The sequence below is a fragment of the Gymnoscopelus braueri genome (assembly GCF_963280865.1).
Source record: "Gymnoscopelus braueri genome assembly, chromosome: 8".
NCBI lineage: Eukaryota > Metazoa > Chordata > Actinopteri > Myctophiformes > Myctophidae > Gymnoscopelus > Gymnoscopelus braueri.
In genome coordinates, this window is record NC_137609.1 from 8,964,722 (window position 1) to 8,983,834 (window position 19,113).

Genomic DNA, 19,113 nt, shown 5'->3' on the forward strand with positions numbered 1-19,113 from the left:
AGAGCTGTAAGATTAGCACTTTATTGCTCTTTTAAAACTAATGTTTCGAGGATGCACCACAGTTTGGCATGGTTAACTGTTGAGGCTAAGTTAACATCTAGTCTTATAGTCTTTCCAGAAATGCAATTATTGAGGGGAAGCCAGATTTCTTCAGAGATCAATTATTGAATGCAGGTCTAAAACATAGTTATCAAACCAGACAGGTAAGCTCAGGGTATTTGAAAATTCCAAAACCAAAGTCAGAAATACTTTAAAAAAAATGTTATTTATAGAGCCACCCAACAATGGAACTCATTATCCGCAAATATTAAAAATCAAGAGCAATTACTTATTCAAAAAATCTATTAAACAGATATTAATGAGAGAGATCACACACTTAGAATGATCAATATGTTTTTGTACATGATGTTTAACCAATGTTCCTGTATTGTCTAATTATCATAGTATTTTAATGTAGCTTAGATTTGGACTGACGAGTGTCAGTTGTTGTTTGTATGAATATTGTATGAATATTGTATGTTGTTTTATGTTGTGATGTTTTATATGGAAGACTAGTGACCACGGCAGCGGAAGCTAATCTGGGGATCAGAATAAAGAACAAAGAATGATCACACACTGTCACTGTCAATATTCTGTGCTGTACATGCCTATCAATGGTGCACAATTGCTAGGTTGTGTGTGTGTGGACAAACAGAAACAACAAAGTACAAAGTTTAAGGTTCTTTATTCAAACATTAACAAACAAATATTAAATGTACATGATGTATTTTGTGCCGGTTTATGGCGAGTGAACAGAAGTGACAGTATTATGAATACCCCCTGATTATTTGGTCTGTCTGGTGGGAGGGGCCATGGGGTATTTAAGGGGTGAGCTGTTCACTATCTGGCAGTCTGCTGTCTGTGCTGGTGTCTGCTGAGTGAGGTGCTCATGATGTTCAGGAGCTGTCTGTCGTCTCTAAGGAGGTGTGTTATTGTTATTATATTGAGTTAAAATGCATTACTGTTTAAGTGTTTATTATATAATTAATTTTAAAAATCATTTGATAATTTGTTGCATTTTATTTTATTATAATAATACTTCAATTAGTTTACATTTGATAATTTGAAGTTATTTGTTTTTGAATGTTTCTAATTTACAGACATCTGGTATCCTTTGTTTTTGTCACTTATTTGTATTGACACTTGGGGGAAACAAACCATGTTAAAACCTGTCCAACTGCGTGCCTTGCCATGCATGCCAGCATGAACATGAACTGGTTGTACTAAAAAGTACTAAGGGTTACACACTACCCTCACCCAAGACAAGGGTGTGACATGTGTGCATGAACCTGGGTGGAGGGTGCATGTTGGTGTGCCCATCACTGCTGCTACCATCGGGGTTTGCTGCATAGGGTTTGTGGCTGGGATGTTAAATGTCTCACGAGGAGGTAAAAACTGTTGCTCATCCTATGATGAGCCTCTGCAAGTCTATCTAGCCTGTCAGTGTTGCGCCTCTCCGCCTGCTCCATAATGTCGACAATCTTCATCTTTATATCGAGGTCCGCCTGCACTGGATCAACACAAAGTTTTCTCTTCAGCTTGTCCCCTTTGTGGTTGTTGAGCTTTGCCTTGAAAAGAGGGAGCAGAGGGAAAATATTCATCAATTCATTTGTGATCTTTGTGGTATTGAAAATAATAGCTTCCAGAAAGACAATTATTATCTTGAATTGTCCTTAGAGGCAAGGTAAAGTAACATTATAAACAAAGCAGAGTAACATGGGTAGTAATATGTGACTGTGCCTAGAAAAAAAGTGCCTCATGTCTCCCGTTGTGAAACAGTAGAAAACAGCAAAATAAGTTTGTTTTTTTGGTGTGTTTTTCGTTTTTTTCCCCCATATTAACACAGTTCGAATGTTGAAGAAGGTTTGTATTCCAAAAGATAGTCGTTTTATAATCATTAAGTGGTTTAAATTACATTACAAAAACAGCTGTGTTTCTGTCGGTCTTGTGTGGGCGGAGAGTGGTTTTAACGTGCAGGGACAACGTTTGCATGAGTGGTTTTGGTTGGTCGTTGGCTTCATTGTTCTCCGGTTACAAGCCTAATCCCCGCCCATCAGTATCCCTCCTCTCTGTGGTGGGGTAAAGTAACTAAGTACATTTACTCAAGTACTGTACTTAAGTACAATTTTGAGGTATTTTTACTTTACTACTTACTTAATCCTCTTCGTGCTGGATAGCACATAAGGTCTTCACCAATGAACGCCAATGCTGTCTGTCTACTGCCCAGTGCTGCACTTGGCCCCAGGTCCATCCAAGTTCTTTCATCTCTTTCTCCACAGATCTTCTCCAGGGGCCTGTTCCTCAAAAGGTGAATTAACAAAGCCTGGCCTTAAGCCAAATCCAGGTTTGACAAAGTCGGGTCCGAAAAGCCTCGTTTATTCCGTTCCTCAGACGCCAAGCCAGGCTGAAAAGGAGCAACTTTGTCGAGCTAGGCTATGTCAAGACAGGCTGTGTCCAGCCAGGATAATGAAGCCAGGCTGAATGGGCGGGGATTCGCCGGCGACGTATTTCTATAAAAGACCATGAACTCGAGCACAGATTCCTTGAACTTGACCAATCACGGAGTCCAAAACCAGAGCAGCGTTCTTCTCTGTGGCTGAATAGCAGCACTGCAGCAGCTCATGAAATCATACAAGGAAGTAAAATGTATTTAAGCAAGAAAGGAAACGCGACCGCAATAAATAGATCCAGGGAGAAAGCATGGCAAAGTATTGCAAGCACACACAGTGTGTGTGTGTGTGTGTGTGTGTGTGTGTGTGTGTGTGTGTGTGTGTGTGTGTGTGTGTGTGTGTGTGTGTGTGTGTGTGTGTGTGTGTTGAGACGGACGGGCAACGGGACGAACGGGACGAACGGGAACGGGACGGGGGGGACGGGGGGGGGGACGGGGGGGGGACGGGACGGGACGGGACGGGTTGACCGCGACAGGGGGCCGTGACGGGATGAGTGGGGGGGACGGGACGGGACGGGACGAGACACGCAATAAATAACCCCACATTTGCAAGACCACTTTGGTAGAGGTTTGGGTTGTGTAGTTACCTTGCCATCATGATGTAACTCCAAAGGTGGACAAGAAATTAAAAAAAAATTCTCCATTGACTAGAAATTGATCATTTAAAATATGCTCCTCATTGACTTACAAAGAGGCTCCTTTAAACCCTTAACTAATAATTTATATATATATATATATATATATATATATATATATATATATATATATATATATATATATATATATATATATATATATATATATATAAATTATTAGTTACGGGTATATGTGTGTGTATGTATGTGTCAGACATTTTTTATAATATTTTTAAAAAAAAGTAATATATTATCAAACATCTAACAACAAGATGAACTATAGTGTTAACTATAACAGAGTGACAATTACATATCACATGAGTCATTGTGAAACAATTATGATTATGATTCATGGTCACACACTATTTCAGTAATTAATTTGATTATATCTTATTGTATTTATTTCATTTTATTTGAATGCAGGGTCATTAAAATGAGTCCATATACAAACACATGTTTTGAATTAACTGTGGAAAAACTTGAAGAACAAGGCACTAGATTAAGTAAGCTTGGCTGTTAGCCTGCTCCTGACCAGGCTAACTTCACAGCTAAATTGCCATGGTAACTAAGCTAGGCTTGCTTCAATTCTCTTTTGAGGAATCGGATAAGGCTAAACTTAGCCAGGGTGAACTGGCTAAACTAATCTTCAAGATAATTCACCTTTTGAGGAACCGACTCAGCTCTAATCCTGGCTAAATTAAGCCAGGATAGGTGGAAAAGCCAGGCTTTAGCTCTAATTCACCTTTTGAGGAACAGGCCCCAGGTCTCTTTGGGTCGGCCTCTTTTTCTCTTCCCTGGTGGTGTCCATCTCATGGCTACCCTTGGGATGGCACTTGGGTCCATTCTGCACATGTGACCTATCCACATCCATCTTTTGAGCTTGATGACACTTGACAGTGGGGTCAAGCCTGTGCTCCGGTAAAGGTTTTCATTGGAGACGGTCATGGGCCAGAATATTCTTAGTATTCGTCTGAGGCATCTTGTCTTTACTTTACTGAAGTAATATCCAGCTGGGTGAATATTCAACCTGAGGCTGAAACTAACTTCACCACGATGGGAAGCGGCCAGTATTGCGTTAGTCTTTTTCGGGACAGAATCTAGTTGTATAAAAAAATAGTATAGTAATAGTAGTTCCAGAATCACTTCAATAGTCACAGACAGTACGTAATCTGATTGCATATCATTTAATTATTATGTTATTATTATATTTATTATTTAAAATTTTAATTAGTAGTAGGATACAAAGATATACAGAAAACCAAGCCTAAATTAAAAAGTGCAAAATATAAATGGTATGGAAATGTAACCTTGATTCAATATAACTGGATTAATAGGTTGGAATTTATACAGTAGAGACAGATTATGACTAAGGAGCACATACTGTGTGTGTGTGTGTGTGTGTGTGTGTGTGTGTGTGTGTGTGTGTGTGTGTGTGTGTGTGTGTGTGTGTGTGTGTGTGTGTGTGTGTGTGTGTAACTTATGTGTCTTGCCAGGCACATACGTTACACTGTGCTTAATGACATAGTAATGAACAACCTACCTGAAGCATGTCTCTATGCCCCCCGACGTTCATCGTCTGGTTGCAGCCAGGATCCTCGCTATTGCTCTGCGTATCAGACGTTGTGCTGGCGGCGGCCGGGAGTCTGGACAGTCTATAGTGTCTCCGTTCAGTTCAGCTGATTCTATGGCTGCCTCTAGTGTAGTAGTAGCTGGCGACCCTCCCCATATTTCATTGCACAGCTCGAAGTAAAGATGGACCACGCGTCCACGGCCACTCCGCTTTTGACTGTCTACAGCCTGTCTGTAGTCAAAAGATACTGCTGCAGAAATTCCTCCAAGATGTCAGCATATTCTGACTAGCAAGACTCCCAATCTACACTTTCCTGAGCTCTGGAGGCTTTATAGTCCAGTGTAGTATGGAGTAACATCTCCACTTCTTCGTCCGTCCACACAATATTGTCTGCTTTGGAGCATTTCTTCGCCACATAGCCAGTTAGTTACACATAGCCGGGTTATTTACGCAACGCTTGTTTACAAAATTGCGCTGTGATAGGAAGTAGAACGGAAGTTGTTCTACGCATGCGTGACTGCTTTATATGGCAGCGAGTCACACCGGCACGCACCTTCTAGCCACCTGGCATGCACACTGCAGCGTTTTAAATCACTCTTGTATCTCTGTGTTAAAGCAAAAAAAAGTGACAACGCATCGGCACTGACGTTTCGTTGCCGTGTAAACGTGGCCTGATACTGTCAGTGTGACACTGTTGGCGACTCTGAGGGGAAGGAGATTAACCCATTAACATGGAATGTGTCTTGAAAACAGTGTGTAGCGACGGTGAGTTGCAGGATGCAGACCTACGTGTGTGTGGATAGCCTACTTTGTCTTGTATATTTCTCAGGTGAAGTGCAATTCATGAATGATCCAAACAACCAACGTGTGATGTATTGGGTTAGGGAAAGAGATTTAAGTTTATATACGTTAAATAGATAGTATTATTTTAAGTTATATTTACCTCACTGTGTGTTGGGGGCATACTCTTGGTTGTACACATCTTGTGTCAGAGGAGTAGAGGTTGAGGTTTCATGAACTATGTCTGATTTTACTCTCGGAGGGGAGGAGAAGGGTCTAGTGGAGGGTGGGGGCGAGGCCAGGCCTGTACTGGTACCGTAGCTGGTAACTGTACTGGTACTTTACTGGTACCTGTACGGTACCAGTACAGGTACCTGTACTGGTACTGTACTGGTACCTGTACTGGTACCGTAGCTGGTACCTGTACTGGTACTGTACTGGTAACTGTACTGGTACCGTAGCTGGGCGGGAAGGGGAACTGCAGGGGGTTGGCCTAGTGGATACAGGGGTTGCTCATACCTCCGGCCGAGGCAGCCATGTTGGCCAGCAGGTTGAGGCGCTGAGCTGGCATGGGCAATCTCCACACCTGCTGCTGCTGCTGCTGGTCCCAGAAGGAGTCCCTCTGCTCCTCCTCCTGGGCGAAGGTCTCCTGGACGAGGGCACAGGGCAGGAGGTGACGGTGGAGTTGAAGAGGAAAGACCAGACAGAGAAAACTGTTTATCCATTTGATTATGTAACCCAGTGGTGCACAAACTGTGGGTCAGGGCCCCAAACGTGTGTAGTGTGAGATGTGTCGGTGTACAACAACACATCACATGAGCAGAGAAATGAAAACATACTGTTAGTTAACCACTTAAACCCTATACATTGTTGACTGGATTCTCAAGGGCTCTACACTAGGGGCCAGTAGTAGGATCCTACCCTTACCGTGGTGTAAGTCAGTTTCTTCCTATGTGGCCTGTTTCTGTCTCTCTGGTCTCTTTCTTCTTCTCTGTGGCGTTTTTTCACCTTCAGTACCTTCAGCTTACTGTCCTCACTTGTTGGCACAGAGGAAGACAATGATGAAGATTAGTTAATTAGTTAATTAGGTTAGATAAGTATTATCTTTTTTATGTAGGCATGTAACGATTCAAACTGGTGACGATTTAAAGCGATGCTGTTTTTATCACAATGCAAACAGCAGAGGGCGCAATCTAGTTAGACTCCCTTCATTGTTCACTGTCTATTCTGCCTGCATTCCATCATCACTCACTGCTCAGACTATGAAATCTGAACAACTAGGAGCTAGCGCTGCATAAAGAGGGAAATGTGCATCACATGTAAACGTGTTTATTTGATTGATGAATGGCCTTAACTATAGCATTTACTGAGAGGACCCCCTCCCCCGTCTGATGACGTTGTCAACTGTCTGATTTAAACAGGGCACTGAGATGCTCCAAATGAGAGATTAGATAAGAATTAATTGATCAATATCAATGAAATTCGCTATATATCTGAAAAACAGTGTTGAAAGGAGTTTGTCTGATACAATTGTTAAATAATTCAATTTGATTATTATTCATTGAACTCTGAAGACACTGAATTTCCCTTATTACATAAAATGTGTTGTTCTGTGTGTGAATTCCTGTATGCTGAGAATGTAGCATAGAAAAAAAGAAAAAAAAACATGAAAATCCCAAACTTGGAACAAAGGCTAAGCCTTAGTTTGTTTATTTGAAGAGGTTTTAATTTCATTTCATTTTAAGACAAAATAAATTTAAAGTGATTATTTTACAAAGAAAAGTTTTTTTGTCCAACTATAACTACTATAACGACAATGATAGCCATGAACAATATCACATTCTTAGCAAATGTATGAAGGATAGAACCTCTGCCAGCCAGACTGCAGACTGTGAGCAGTGCATTTGTTTATAGAACGTTATACAGAACAAAGTGAGTTTATTTTACTAGGTGCTCGAAGAGCGCCTGAGTCTACAAACAGTCAGACTAATCATCATCATTCGACACCAAGTCGACACCAAGTCGCCACCTAGTCGCCACCTATTCATCATTGGCTGTCATGGCTGTCCTTCAGTCCTTTAACACTCGCATGACTGAGGTTTCATTATCCTCCACCATGCCTGAAAAACGATCATTTTGATCCCCAAATCAGGCTATCCTATTGGCCACTGTCTCCCCTCTGTGTTCACACTTTCTCCCCCAAACAGTGGGGGGTTCCATTGTCTTCTAAAAAGCTGAGAGTTGAAAATGGGTTGCCAAATTTTGAGAGAGAAATAAGCAGGCAGGTCTATGAAAGTGTTACTGCATGCGTTGTGCCCTGAGAAAACAGTGAGACATGAAGCAGTAGGCTAGTGTGTATTTCTATCTGTCTCCTATATGTCATCATGATTTGTGATTTGTGTATGTGGGGATCTCATTTTTACTTCCATGCAGTGTTGATTTCGTTAACGAAAACGATGAATAAACAATAACTGGGACTAAATCATTATGCAATTTCGTTGACTAATAAAGACGAGACGAAAATGTAGTTCACTAAATAAAGACTGGACTAAAATCTATGGTCATTTTAGTTCACGAACAAAGACGAGACGAAATATTATATCATATATTTATTATATGATTTTGTCACTCCCTGTCTCCTTTGATGCGCAGCGCAGGGCATGCTGTTCCTCACTCACACACACCCCCTTTGAAAGTTGCAGCCGCGCACGCACACACACACAGAGTCACACCACCGTCAAATGAATGGCAGGACGATTCAGATTTCAGAGCGAAACTTTACAAAATAAAACGGTAAAATGCTTTGCACGGGGCTCGGGAGAAAGAGAAGAGGTGATATGGACACATTTTCGCTACATCGATGTGGAGAACAAAACACAATGCTTGATTTTATCCAATGGCAAGCAATGTGGGAAAAACACAACAACTTGAAGAGACACAAGCGTTCACCACAAAGAGATCGAGTTATAAGTTAACAAAAGGTTTGGTGGTGGTTGTTTACAACGTAACATTAAACGTGGTGTTGCGTGTCGGCTTAATGTTCCAACAAAAACACTAATCCGACCCCAAAGTGCCCAAACTAATGCTGACGAACTTACGTTAGCGTCTTAGCATGTAGCGATAAACTTACACCTGGTGTTTGCACTTTCTCCATTTACAGCCCGTACATCTACACAAACGTTCAGATTTCAAATATAAAGTGCTTACCTCATGGCCAGGGATGTTACAATTCTATTCGGGTAACCCATAAGTACCCATATTTTCCGTATTGTCCAATAAAAAACATTTTAATCCGATCGGTGGCCATTTTCTCCGTATTTTCTCCATGCTTTTCAACTACGTGACCCTATCGGTTGGGAGGTGTAATTGCACTCTGATACACTATAACTCTATGAGAAAATGACCGCCAATCGGATTAAAATGCTTTTTATTGAACAATACAGAAGTTACGGGTACTTATACCCACCCGAAGTAAATTGTAACATCCGTTATCCATTATGTAGATGTACGGGCTGTAAATGGAGAAAGTGCAAAAAACAGGTTGAAGTTTCGTCATGACTGTCATAATATGACCGTCATGTAATGCTGCTTTAAATTTAGTAGCAGCAAGTGAACTATAGTAACTTGTAAACAACCCAGTGTGCAAACTGTGCACAAAACACGTGGGCAGCGATATTATTATTACCATTATAATGTAATTATATATATATAATTATAATAATAATAATAGAAAGACGTGAAAAACAAGCCCAAAGTCGCTTATAATAAGCAGACATGGCAACATAGACTCGCATAGACTCGCTGCGTATGCTCGTCTACGGGCCGCTCTGCGGGGGGTCTGGAGCTGTCAACTGCTCTTGCCTGGGGGAGAGAGGGGGAGAACGGTCAATTTAGCCGAAATATAACAGCTGGGATGGTATATATGGTATATATTTCATATTTATAATACGTTTCAGAAGAAAGAAAAAATGGAGATGATTTGAAACAAATATTTAGGAAAAGTCATGAAAGGGGAACTTTCTCAGAGCTTCATGAGAGAAGATAATCCACTTTAAATTCTCAAAATCGGTCATATTGATGGCTTAGTCATGCAAGTGTTAAGCCATCTAGTGGGTGTTATTTGCAGGTACAAGATCACAGATGTACAGTAGTGGCATAACAGATCAGTTCACATGAAATGATATTATAATTGTAATGGTCACCTTCAGCCACTAGATGGAGCTCCTTGCTCTTCTCCAAGATGTGGCATTCACATTGTGGACTTGATAACAGTTAAGGTGAGCTGCAGAATAATTTTAATATCACATTAATATTAATATTAAATGTATTTTTTTCTTACAACCTTGAAAAATTTGTTTTCATAGTGATAAGTAGGATTTACCAATAGTGGTGGGAAAAGTACTCAAATGTTTTTACTTAAGTATAAGTATCAATACCACAATATAAAAATAGTCTGTTACAAGTAAAAGGCCTGTGTTCAAAATGTTACTTGAGTAAAAGTACAAACGTATTGGTATCAAAATGTACTTAAAAGTACCAAAAGTAAAAGTACTAAAATGTTTGAAAATAGCAGATCACAACGTGTCGCCATGCGACGCGTTGTGAGCATGCGACGCGTTGTATGCTATTTTCAAACAGCTTAGGTTTAAAATAGGTCTAAAGTGGTTAATGTATGTTTTAAGATATAATAATTTATATCTGCATAGTAACTAGTATCTAAAGTTTTCAATTAATTGTAGCAGAGTAAAAGCACAATATTTGTACTTTTACTTGAGTTGTAGTGGAAGTACTGAGAATGAGAAATACTCCAGTAAAGTGAGAATTCCACAAAAGTGTACTTAAGTGCAGTACTTGAGTAAATGTACTTAGCTACTTTACACCACTGTTTACCAGCGTTTGCCTTTTTAAAAGCCAGAACACAATGTCCATTGATTGATCATTAAAATGCATGCGGCCGGGCCCACCACAGTTAAGGGGTCAGCTGGGTGGGCCACAAACAACTTTTGAGATGTTCAAGTATGACCCCCCCCCCCCTGATCCAGAACAGGTTGTGAGCATAGTGGACAAACACAGTGGTGGAAAAAAGTACTCACATGTTTTACTTGAGTAAAAGTATCCATACTGCAATGTATAAAAATACTAAAAATAAAAGTCGGAATAACAAATTCACGTGAGTGCAAAGGTATTGGTATCAAAATGTACTTATAAAGTACCAAAAGAAGAGATTACTCGTTATGCAGAATGTCCCATTTCAAGTATTCAAATGCATAAAAATCTTTTAGATCTGCTGTTTTCAAATGGCCGAAATGTAGCCTATATCAGGCTGAAGTGGTTAATGTATGTTTTGTAATAATAATCAAAATCTACAAAGTAACTAGTAACTAAAGTTTTCAAATAATTGTAGTGGAGTAAAAGTACAAGTACTGAAAATTGGAAATACTCCAGTAAAGTAAAACGTCCTCAAAACTGCACTTAAAGGGATATTTCACTTTCAAAAAAACTTTGGGTCATTTGATCGTCTACTCAGGCTTTTGTGAACCCCCAGACCGTTTTTAAGTTGCTTGATTTAGTATTTAAATATTTGATATTGATTTTATCAGACACGCCCCCTTCCTATACAAACCCATTATAACTTCAAACTCCCTTTTTAACCTGTTAGATTCATCAAAAACACCGTCCTTGGTTCTGCTGACTCACCCTGCCCTCCTAATACGCGAGGGGGCCGTGTTTTTTTTATTACTTTTTTCATTTAATTTTTGTATTGTATTGACATTTTTTCCTTTTCCAAAAAAAATATTTTAAAAAAAGTAATCGAAAAAACACGGCCCCCTCGCGTATTAGGAGGGCAGGGTGAGTCACCAGAACCAAGGACGGGTGTTTTTGATGAATCTAACAGGTTGAAAATGGAGTTTGAAGTTATAATGGGTTTGTATAGGAAGGGGGCGTGTCTGATAAAATGAATATCAAATATCTAAATACTGAATCAAGCAACTTAAAAACGGTCTGGGGGGCTCACAAAAGCCTGAGTAGACGATAACATGACCAAACGTTTTTTTGAAAGTGAAATACCCCTTTAAGTACAAATAAGGCTTCAGGTAACGTTTAGTATAAGCTCACTGAGACACAGTCATCACATAATATCACATCATGATAAATGCACACAGGATAGAATGGAGTTAACCATAGAAAGGACCTGGAGGCTCTGGAAATGCAGAAAATAAATTAGGCTAACAGCAGGCCTAAGATTGATATTAAAAAACCCTCTTAAAACCCATCCCCCTGCCCTTTACTGATTACAGCAGTTTGTAAGCCTATTTCTAGGTAAAAACCTCCTATGTGCATCTATGTAGATAGGAGGTCATTTTTGGGCGGTGAAACCGCCCCTATAAGTGAGATTTGGAAAAATGTACATTTTCCTGCGCTGTGATCTGGGCCCAGGAAATTAGTAGAATTATCCTGCGCTGTGATTGGCCAATCACAGTCTATTCAGGACTGTGATTGGCCAGTGTCACATGACACATGTGCATAGCCCTATATAAGCAACCATAACTTGAAAAAAACCAAAATTTTGGTTTTTTTCAAGTTATGGTTTCGTCCATCATAAAGAGTGTTTCAATAAATGTATTTATCTTTTGTACATGATTGGTTGACTCCATTCAGTATTGTGATTAGCTAGCAAGACACCGCCCACTTCACACAGGGTGTGATTTTTAGGTATAGATAGGAGGTTTTGGCATTGAACATTTTTGAACTTGTGGTTAGAGGTTGTCATTGCTGCTTAAATGTGAACGTCATTGTCGTGATTTTTTATTAATTGCAGATCAAAATCACACGTGAACACCGTGGCAGCCAACAACCCTGTGAAAATATTGTGGTGTGTCGGTTGGGGGGTATGAGGGTATGAGGGTGGGATGGGGTTTGGAGTTATAGGGTGTGGGAGGTGTGGGTGGTGGTTGGGGGGGTATGGGTGGGGGGTGCATGAGTGTTTGGGTTGGTGGAGTTTGGGGGTTGTGGTGTGCCGGTTGGGGGCATGGGGACCGGGGGTTCTGGGAGTGGGGGTAATGGGTTGGGTGGGATTTGGGGGTATGGGGTGGGATGGGGTTTTGAGTTATGGGGGTTGTGAGGTGTGGGCTGGCAGTTGGGGGGTATGGGGTTTGTGGGAGTGGGGGAGTATTGCAGGTGGTGGAGTTGGGAGGTAGAGGGTATGGGGGGGATTATGTTGAGGGGGGCATAGGCCAGTTAGGCCGGATCATACAGGATAGGGTCTTTGTGATAAGAAAGTGTGGTCTAGCCAACACCAACTCAGGACTCCTGAAGTGGGATGGGGTTTTGTGTTAAGGAGGTGGAGAGGTGTGGGCTGGCAGTTGGGGGGGAGTTGTGGGAGTGGGGGAGTATTGTAGGTGGTGGAGTTGGGGGGGTAGAGGGTATGGGGGGGATTATGTTGAGGGGGGCATAGGCCAGTTAGGCCGGATCATACAGGATAGGGTCTTTGTGATGCGAAAGTGTGGTCTAGCCAACACCAACTCAGGACTCCTGAAGTGGGATGGGGTTTTGAGTTAGGGAGGTGGAGAGGTGTGGGCTGGCAGTTGGGGGGGGGGGGGGGGGGGGTTGTGGGAGTGGGGGAGTATTGCAGTTGGTGGAGTTGGGGGGTATAGGGTATGGGGGGGATTATGTTGAGGGGGGCATAGGCCAGTTAGGCCGGATCACACAGGATAGGGTCTTTGCGATGCGAGAGTGTGGTCTAGCCAACACCAACTCGGGACCCCTGAAGTGGGATGGGGTTTTGAGTTAAGAAGGTGGAGAGGTGTGGGCTGGCAGTTGGGGGGGGGGGGGGGGTTGTGGGAGTGGGGGAGTATTGCAGGTGGTGGAGTTGGGGGTAGAGGGTATGGGGGGGATTATGTTGAGGGGGGCATGGGTCAGTTAGGCGGGATCATATAGAATAGGGTCTTTGCGATGCGATGTGTGAGTGTGGTCTAGACAACACCAACTTGGGACTCCTGAATTGCTGCCCTCCACACTCTCCTATCTAGCATCAGGGTCTTGAGCTCTACAGTATTGTTGGCTAAGCTGTTACGCCGAAGTGCATCTACGTAGGTGGTGCACTTCTTGTCTCTCCTGGCTTTGCCCTGGGTTGGCTCTCATAGTGTTAGTTTGCTTGCCACTAGTTATGGGTCCCTGACGCAGTGCCCTGCCTCATCCTTCTCTCTCTGACTTTGTCTGTGACCAATGGTAGGTTCCTGTAGAGGACCACATTTCTGATGTGGTCCGTCCATGTGACTCCTAGTGCCATTCATAGCATTCTTGTGTAGACTCCATCCAAGGCCCTTTCCTGTTGTGCTGTGACTGTCCATGTCTCAGCCCCATACAGCAGTACTGACTCCACTGTAGCTATACGAACAGCCGCCTCTTGAGGTCTTCACCCATGTCTGATTTTCACACTCTCCTCATCCCATGCAAGGCATTCCAGTCAAGTGCCCCCCGGACCTTCAGGTCCTGTTCCATTGAAGCAGTCCAGGCCCAGGTTATTAGAAGTCCTGGACTGCCTCGAGTAGCTTGTCTCCATCATCTGAACCATCTTCTCAGGAACTCCATAGGCCCGGAGAATGTTCATCAGATTCCCCCGGTGGATGGTGCCAAAAGCCTTTTGGAAGTCATCAAGGTGATCACCACTGAAAGATTCCGCTCCTTACTCCTTCCAGTATCCTCCTCAGCACCAGTATCTGCCCGAGTTTCTCATTACAGGGTCTAATATGGGTCTAAGACGGTTGAAGATCTTCCTGTTAGCCGTCTTGGCAACTTGTGAGCTCAGGCTAATGCCTTGGTGAGTTCGCCCGACTTTGGTACTGGATCGATGATCATTTTGCTCCACAGCTTCGGCAGCTTGCTAGACGTGTGTGCTTGATAAAATCCAACACCACCTCGTCTATGGGCACATACATCAGAACCTCTGCTGTCACTCCATCTTCCCCGCAGCTCTTGCCTCACTTGATAGTAGCCTTGGCCCTCTGGTACTCATCCATGGTGAACCGTCTGGTTTGGGAAGGTCATGGAAGACAGGAGCATCGGATCATCCTCTTCTTCGGTTGGAGGATTTCCTAGGAGTGTTTTGAAGTGCTGGTACCATGTTTCAACTCGTTCCTCTGCGCTTTCTCCCCAGATCTTGGAAGTCTGAGAAGAGCTTCTGCCAGAAATGTCATTGATGAGCTTCCAGCTCTTGCCATGTTTCTGGTTAACATGCACCTCTTTAATGTCCCTGATCTTTTGGGTCAGCTCCCGTTGTTCCAGTTGCATACACTTGATATAGCTCCTCCTTCCTCCGCTTATATTCCTCCCTCAGACCCTCTCCTTTTTGGTCAGCGACAAAGTCCCTGTGTGCTGCTCTCATCTCCTCCCTGGCTGTGGTGATTCTAGGGTCAAGGCATCCGTCTTTCCTCCTTCTTATAGGCTCTTTAAGACATTCAATGATCTTACATACTATTCCACTATCCACACCAGACACAAGGTTGGTGATCCAGTTGTATGAGTTAGGGGAGTTGGAGGGCATGAGGGTTTGGGTGGGTGGGGTTTGGGGTGTGTGTTGTGCTGGTTGGGGGGAATGGGGGTTGTGGGAGTGGGGGGGTATTTCAGGTGGTGGAGTTGAGGGTATAGGGAGGATTATGTCGAGGGGTGCCTGGGCCAGTTGTTTTGTAGTCCACCTAATTGTTGTTGTTTTGGGAAAAAAGCATATACGTATGCGCTAGCGTATACCCACGACCACGTGCATCTCGTGCAGGGAATGATTATTGTATACCTCAGAAAACAAACCTAGACCACACCACTGATGCAACTGTTTGCAGCTGTAAATGTATTTATTTACAGCCTGTACTATTTATCATTATTTAGTTATGCAATCACTTAACATCACAGTGCAAAAGCTCCTATCTGCAGAATTATCCAGGAAAAGTGGGGAAAAACCTCCTATCTGCATTTGCAATATGAGATCAGTGTAATGAACATATAATATTGTAATATAATCCAGAAATCCAGAAACGGTGAATTATGTGATGGGTATCATAAAAAAATAGCATTGTGCAAAAAAGATACAACATTTTGTAGTTTTCTTTTTCATTTTCCCAACAATGTTAATTTTTCAGATAGGAGGTTTTGCGTTTTGGCCATCACAGCCTACTTCCATCTGAGACTCCGGTCGCAGAATCGATGACAGACGGAGTTTAATTTTTTCAAGCTACTAGGCAGGTGATTGGATGATCCCACCCCTAGCAGCCGCTGATTGGTTCGAACACGCAGGGTTCGGGCAGCTTTACTCCGTGAGCAATCCCAGACTCCTTCCTGAAATCAAATGCAAATGAGATTTCCGGAGGGAGGGGGGTTTACCAGGCTAGCTCATTTGTTGGCCAGTTGACGTTTTTGGGGGGCTAAACAAAGGCATCATGTGACGTTGATTAAATGTATAGTAGGATAATGAAGGGCATTGACCTGAACATCTGTAGCAGAGATTCTTCCTTAGAGCATAGCAGTGGTTCTCAATCCTTTGAGGCAGCGACCCCCAAAAATAATCATATGTGAACTGCAACATTTTGATATATGACATTTTCTCAGATTTACATTTATTAAACATTGAAATCTTACATTCTGTACTTTTTACACACACAAACACACACACACACACACACACACACACACACACACACACACACACACACACACACACACACACACACACACAGGTTCGATGCTCAGCTCCTCCAGACTTTGTATCAAAGTGTCCCTGAGAAAGTCTCTTAACCAATGTTTAGTTGAACTGGGCAAAACAAGAGTTAAGAAGAATACAAATACATATAATTAAAAGTAAAGCCTTCTCTGATTTAATCAAAACAAACACATGATTCCAGTTCATGTTTTAAAGTTAAAAATTTTGTTTAAGTACATTTCTAAAATCTTTGTGTCCTGAGGTCATAATAGTCAAAACATCATGTTGGTCATAGACACACCATGCGTTTAATCCTGAAACAGCCAATGAGTGTCCATGTAACATCATGTGTTTAATCCTGAAACAGCCAATGAGTGTCCATGTAACATTATGTGTTTAATCCTGAAACAGCCAATGAGTGGCCATGTAACATCATGTGTTTAATCCTGAAACAGCCAATGAGTGTCCATGTAACATCATGTGTTTAATCCTGAAACAGCCAATGAGTGTCCAAGTAACATGTGTTTAAATCCTGAAACAGCCAATGAGTGTCCATGTAACACCATGTGTTTAATCCTGAAACAGCCAATGAGTGTCCAACACCATGTGTTTAATCCTGAAAAAGCCAATGAGTGTCTATGTAACAACCAATCACCCTGTTGAAGTGTCCTTGAGCAAGGCATTGCACATGTCACTGTTCATTTGCTTGAAGTTGCTCTGGATGATCATGTCATAAAAAAGATAAGAGTTAAATTATGATCCAACTGCAACCAAACAATGTGTCCAACTTGTGTTTTCATCTAGAGAAAAAACAAAGATGCAGGACATAGATACTGAAGGGTACTGGGGGCAGAGACTGTCAGTAGCGAGTGGGCGGGAGAAGTAGGACGAAGGTTCTACGTCCTCCCGGTGGGGGGGGGGGGGAACTGATGTGCAGTTCTACATCAATCCAAGATGTTTAGAGAGGCACGTGTCCAGATCACAGAGAATCGATATCATGCTTGAACTTGCATCAGGTCCTTTGTGCCTCACTGTGTCGATGACGAAACGTGCCTTTTCTTTTCTTGCCTGCATCTCAGTGGCCAACTCCCGCTCAGCATCGGTTAACACCTCCTTTGTAAAAAGCTTGTCCAGGAGACAGTTGAGATTGGGAAGAGACACGCTGTCAATGAAGCGGCTCCTCACAGAATACAGTCTCTCTTCTACTGACTCTTCTGCTGGAAGAGTCAGTGTGCGTTGAACATGTTGCTTTCTAGCAGGATCTGAAAGGTTTACGCAGCGTTTCCATGCACAGTCAGAGGTGTTACTGTGTCTTAGAAGCACTGTAACAAGCTTAAACCTGCCCTTTAAAATCACATCAAATGTTTCAATGTAATTGTGATAGGATGATTCATCAACTTCAAATGTTGTGATATCAGGTTGAATTATGATGGAATCATCTTGAGGGGAAGTGGAGAGGGTGTATTCTTGCTTTGGGATTAGTTTACAGGGAGGGTTTCCAATGTAAATCTCTTCTCCAACTAGCATCCTCCGTCTCTTCTGCACTTCATCCAGTACAACGTTCCCAGGTAGCAGCAACACTTTCAGGGTTGATATGGTGTCATCATCATCATCATCATTACCATCAATAGGTGGTGTATAAAACAGTGACACCAATGCCTGGACAGGACTGAGCTGGACAGCACTGGGCTGGACTGGACTGGCCCCAAACAACTTCTCTTTGATGATACCTAATAAAGATAATCCAGTTACATCTATGATAACGTGAGTTTCTGTGATCATAAGGGGTTTGATCAGCTCAAAGCCATCATCATCCATCACATGGAGAACAGACAAGGATTTGCCTCCACCCATGGAGAGGATCTCACAATGTGGAAATTGTAACTGACACACAGACCCCTGAGAACCTTTGATGTCAAACAGTGGTCCTGCAGGCCTCTTCATGCCAAGCTGGGATAGAAGCCTTCGGTCCCAGTGGACTGTCCTGTAAGTCACATATCCCTCTGTCTTCATATTAAACACCAGGTCGGTCACATTGCATTTGAACAGTCCTGCTTGGGTGCAGTGGAACCTGTAGCTTTCCTTGTTTTCTACATCAATGATATCAGGTGTAATTTTCTGTATTTTGTCCAGTAGTGCAACATCATTTACGCTGTGGGACCGCTTGGCTCTGAAACCTGTCTTGTTCTCTAAACATGGAATTTGGCTCAGTGAGGGTAAGCTGTGAGAACGAGGCAGAGAGATGGATTCTTCTATCCTCAAACCACTGAAGCATGACCTTTGATCAGTTTCATCTTGGAGCATCATAAAGGGATGTAGAGAGGACGGTGATTCTGTAACAGGATGGTCTTCCATCTCACCATGCAAAAGAATAGTTCCCTAAAAAACAGAAAAAAAGGAAATATATTCATGGATATTAAATAAACACAAATAAAGAGTAACAAAATAAGACTGTTCTACAGCTCTTAAAAATGTAAATATCACTCAATGCTGACTGATTGTTGTGATTCCTGACTCTTTGCCAATGTTTTAACATGCCTTGCCTCATAGGTGTTCTACTAGTAGCGCTACGGCTACACAAAACCACAGCGATAAGCAGTACCATCGCTAGGCACACGCGCACCACACACTGTGCGAGTGGGCACCAAAATGAGCCAAGCCGATCATCTAAATGACTAAATGATTAATACTTTGTGTTAAATGTAACACACGCAACACAACTATGATTAGGCACCTAAGCATTCGACCATTATAGGCAATTAGATAACCCTATAGTGATATTTTCTCCACCTAAATAATCACAACGTGCGTGTGTCCTCAAGTTGCGTGTCCTCAAGTTGCGTGTCCATGGATGAGGTGGTGGATCTGCTCAGAGCTGAAGTGGCCCCTCCTCCTCATCCGGTCTGGCAGTGAGTGAGCAGCGTGCATTTGTTTTGAAATGTATTAAAAA

General features: G+C 42.4%; 1 protein-coding gene across 1 annotated transcript in view; it reads right to left on the reverse strand.

Moving 5' to 3' along the window:
• The window catches only part of LOC308090618 (nuclear receptor coactivator 2-like), a 124,677-nt gene that overhangs the window by 14,647 nt on the left and 90,917 nt on the right, over positions 1-19,113 (reverse strand). The window lies entirely within an intron of this gene.